Source organism: Trachemys scripta, chromosome 2 (genome assembly GCF_013100865.1).
Source record: "Trachemys scripta elegans isolate TJP31775 chromosome 2, CAS_Tse_1.0, whole genome shotgun sequence".
Lineage (NCBI taxonomy): Eukaryota > Metazoa > Chordata > Testudines > Emydidae > Trachemys > Trachemys scripta.
The window spans coordinates 279,950,665-279,955,801 of record NC_048299.1 but is presented as its reverse complement, the minus strand read 5'-3'; positions in this window follow the sequence as shown (position 1 = coordinate 279,955,801).

The window sequence follows — 5,137 nt, the reverse complement described above, 5'->3', positions numbered from 1 at the left end:
CCTTGCACTGTCAGCATAGGAGATCACGTGAATGTTCTATTAAAAAAAAAAAAAACTACGGCCATAGCAAGTTTCAGATGAGCACCTCACACAGCCAATGGTCCTCATTTTACAGAGAGGGAAACTGAGGCACAGGGAACCAGCAACTTGTCTAAGATCCTGAAGCAGGTAAGGAGAAGACCTGTCAATAGAACCATGGTCCACTGGAGTCTATTCCCTTCTTCTGTCCACTAGACCATCCCGAATCAGTGAACCTGTCTCAGGGTGACTAGATCCTTTTGTGACATGCTATACCTTGGGGGAGCATCCTGGAACCCCCATATGCCTCATTTTTATATAATTATGAGCTTACATATAAAGCATACCTTGTAAGGTATCAGGGGAAATGTTATGATCTGCTGAAAGTCATTTCTCTATCCATAGATGTATATCTTTAATGCATGTGAAGTGATGAGAATTGTGTTGTATGGTGGTCACTAAAACATGCTGTAAGTTGGGGAATCAGCCAGATATTAGCCCCCCAGAGGCAACAGCACGGAAAGTAGCCAACACCCAGGCAGAGTATCAATCAACCCATCAACAACCATTGTCCAGCAAGGGAGCTACAATGCAATGACTCACCTGCCTGAGGCCACACCAGGGGAATTGCTCAACCTTGCCTGGAGACCCAGCAATGCACCCAGACACACCTGGACTTGTGTTTTCCAAGCACATGGACTGAGGGTATAAAACCGAACACAGGGGGCCCATGTAGGGCCTTTCTCCTGCCCCCACCCATGCTGCAAACAACAACGACCTGAGAAGAAGACTGAAGACTCCAACAGAGGAGACTGGCCCAGATTTAAGGGACAAATCTGTATATTAAGGACTGCAATAACCAGTGGTGTGAGAAAAACCTCTTAATCTAGTTGCTGCCCAGTCTAATAGGGTTGAGGGTTTAGACTGCGTGCTTATATTTTATTTCTTTTGGTAACTAACTCTGACTTTTTGCCTATCACTTAAAATCTATCTTTTGTAGTCAATACATTTGTTTTACTGTTTATCTTCACCAGTGAGTTTGCCTGAAGTGTGTGGTAAATCTGGTCAGCTTTTGCAAAGGCTGGTGTATGTCCACTCTCCACTGATGAAGTGGGGAACCAATTAATAAATCTGCACTGCCCACCTTGAGCAGTGCAAGATGGTATATTCCTGAGGTACAGAGCTGGGGGTATTTGGCTGGTGCCTTTCTCTGTGTGAATCATGAATGGCTCTGGGAGCATTCATGCAATCTAGGTGTGGGGTCCCTACACGTGGTTGTGCTGAGTGATAACAGTATCTGGAGGGGTTTGCTGCTGGTCATTGTGAGAGACAGCCCAGGCTGGAGAGAGTTCAGGGGGCACAGTGGTCCCACAGTCGCAGGCTGCACCCCAGGGATCCCGTCACACCTTTAATACAGGTCCTTATCCATCTGGCAATCAGGCTTTGTATTCCAATCAAATTATGGGATGGTCAGTGACAGCTCAGCCAAAGATCATTCAAAAGTTAGAATTGAGAAACTTTATCAAATTATTTCTAGTATATCTGGAAATTCACCTGTTAGTAGAATCACAGGTACTTTAGTTAAGGTTGAGAGCACATATCAGTCATTTAGGTAAAGTACATTACAGAGTTGTTATGATGATCCAAAAAACAAACCTTAAAAACACAGGAAATTCACAGCCAGGGTTAAATATAAAAAAGATCCACACATGTTAAGGTATGAAAATGCACAGTTAAGGCACCCAAATACTCTTAACTCTAGCTTGTAGTTGTCCGTGAGGAAAAAATAAGAAAAAAAAAATTAATATGTTTTTAACGATCAGTTTAATGTTATCTGGGCTCCCACCCACTAAAATGTCTTAATCATAAAGGTATGGGTTTGCATGGCACCATGGTAGGGCAGAATTATGCTGACAAAGAATGTTTTTGCAATAAGAATAATGGGAAAAAGCTATAATTAATCATATACTAGACTATTCAAATGTAGCCCTGGCACAAGACTGCAGTGAATTTTAACTGTATGGGAAGTTGGAAGAGTTTGTGGCAGGCAGAGTTAAGATTGTTTGGGTACTGTCATAAACATAGAGAAAAGGGTAGCATACAATCCCTCCTTGGCAGCTGTACTGAATCGCTTTACCTGTAAGGGGTTAAGAAGCTCAAATAACCTAGTTGGCACCTGACCAGAAGGATCAATGAGGAAAGAAGATACTTTCAAATCTTGTGAATTTTCTTGCTGTAGATTAACTACTCTGCCTTCAGGCAAAGAAAAAACAAACAAACTCCAGCTGCTCTCAGCTTAAAAAAAAAAGTGCCCTTTTAAAATCCTGAGGTCTGTACTTTTGGTTCAAAATGACCCCACTTTTACCACGTCAGGGTCCCCCCCCACTCTGAACTCTGGGGTACAGATGTGGGGACCCTCATGAAAGACCACCTAAGCTTATATTTTACCAGCTTAGGTTAAAACTTCCCCAATGCACAAATTCCTTTCCTTGTCCTTGGACAGTATTGCTGCCACCACCAAGTGATTTACACAAAAATTCAGGGAAGGGTCACTCGGAATCCCTATCCCCCCAAAATATCCCCATAAACTCCTTCACCCCCTTTCCTGGAGAGGCATGAGAATAATATACCAACCAATTGGTTAGCAATGTGAGCACAGAACAGACCCTTTGTCTTTAGGACACTGGAAAATCAATCAGGTTCTTAAAAGAAGAACTTTATTTATAAAGAAAAAGTAAAAGAATCACACCTGCAAAATCAGGATGGAAGGTAACTTTACAGGGTAAACAAAAGATTTAAAACACAGAGGATTCCCCTCTGGCTTAGCTTCACAGTTACAAAAACAGGAATAAAACTACCTCTGTAGCATAGGAAAATTCACAAGCTAAAACAAAAGATAATCTAATGCATTTCCTTGCCTACTTACAATTTCTGTGGTTTTAGATCTATTATTCCAGGTATATTTTCAGGAGATGTTGTACCTGCTTGGTCTCTCCTTCCGTCCGGAGAGGAAACAACAAAGAGAGAGCCACAAACAAATCCTCCTCCCCCAGATTTGAAAGTATCTTCTTTCCTCATTGGTCCTTCTGGTCAGGTACCAACTAGGTTATTTGAACTTCTTAACCCCTTACAGGTAAAGTGATTCAGTACAGCTGCCAAGGAGGGATTGTATGCTACCCTTCTCTCTATGTTTATGACAGGTACCCTAATGTGACCTTAACATATTTGGATTTCTTTTCAGTTTAACCATAACTGTGAATTTCCTGAGTTTACGACACTTGGTTTCCAGATAATAGCATTGTCCCTGTAATGTGTTTTACCCCGTATTACTGATACGCTCTCTCAACTGCAACTCTAAGGTAGTTTCCGACTGGAATTTCCTTGTTTTTTTTTTTAAATAAAAAGTGTCGTACATGAAGTGACGAAGAGGGAATTGTCTGTAATATTTCTAGGAATGAGATGCGGGGCAGTGACTGACTCGACTAGGGACTGTTACCCAATGGGCACAAAAGGGTTAAAAAGCTGCTCTTGGGGCAGAGCAGGAGATGTGAGGTGCTGGGTCACTAGCTGGCCGGGGTGGTGTGAATGGGTCGTTGAGGGACTGGCTGAAACCCACCCAGATCAATGGAGGATCTGGAAAGACAATGGAGACCCCCAAGGACTGAACAGTTGGCCCCTATCCACAGGACCCTCCAGCAGGTGGAACTTGCGAACTTAGCATGAGTCTCCAGGAAGAGTACAATGCACCAGGAGGTGTCAGGCAGCTAGGATCAGACCTGGTCTTGGGAGAATCAGGAGCCCTCACCTGGGACTGAGACACAAAGGAACTGAGACAGAGAGAGGATCCCAGGATGGTTCCTTTAGCAGCATGGCTCAAGGGAGCCCTGACTTGGCCAGCAAGGACTGTGTGTTCACCTTTGCTTCTCTCTGCTAACGTAAGGACTTCCCCATGCTATTCTCCAGATGACTAGTAAAGCCTAATCTCTGCTGAAATGCTGCCTGGTGTTACTGCAAGTACTTGCTGAGTTGCACTGATCCCTGGAGAGGGCAAAAAGTCTCTGACCCGGAGTCTATCTCAGTTGGACTCGCTGGGCAGAGCTCACAGTGGGAAACAGAAGTGCTGGAGCCCAGAGGCTCAGTCTCAGAGGCACTGAGGCGCGTGGCCTATGCTTAAGGAAGAGTGGGACCCCTTGGGGTCTGGCACACCAGGGACATTTAGAAGCTGGGGCAAAGCACAGATCCTGTGGGTCCCTGACAGCTGGTGGCAGGGGTGGGACACTGAATGCACCAGGAGTATTGTGCAGTGAGTGACTTGCAGCAGTACAAACAAGGTTAGTCAAAGGAAACAAGCAAGAAAATTGCAGGTACCTGCCTCCCTGTGGAGAGCATCACAGAGCTGTGCAGGGAGAGAAGATAAGTGTTGGGAAATTCAACCAGGTGCAGCTGATTGCACGGCTGGAGAAGGCAAGTTCCCCACAGAGTCCGGGGATGACAGAGGTAGCAGCCGTAGCAGCCGCATGGCTCCCTCACAGCCCAATTTCCCACCCCAGAGTTGGGGCAGTGAGAGTTGGAAACGAGGAAGCTGGAAGAACAGGGCCGGCTCCAGGCACCAGCTTGGCAAGCAGGTGCTTGGGGTGGCCACTCCGGAGAGGGGCGGCAGGTCCAGCCATTCGGCGGCAATTTGGTGCACGGTCCCTCACTCCCGCTCGGAGTGAAGGACCTTCAGCTGAATTGCTGCTGCAGATCGCGATCGCAGCTTTTTTTTTTTTTTTTTTTTTGGCTGCTTGGGGCGGCCAAAACCCTGGAGCCGGCCCTGTGGAGGAACAGAGACTAAAAGGCCTCAAAAGGGAGAGAGCTGTTGGAGAGAAACAGTGAACGCATGAGGAGGAGCAGTGACAGCACCAGGTGGAACAGCAGAAAAACCAGGACACACAGGGAGAGCATGAACTGGATACGGAGAAGAGGAGAACAAGAGGTCCCATCGAGGAGTAAGTGCGGAGAGACCATGGGAAGCCAATTCCACAGGGAGCCTAGATACCAAATTGCTGCCCCCGTTTATATGGGGGTGATATAAATACCTCACGGCCTTGGGGGAGGCTTGTGATTTGAACCATGTTGA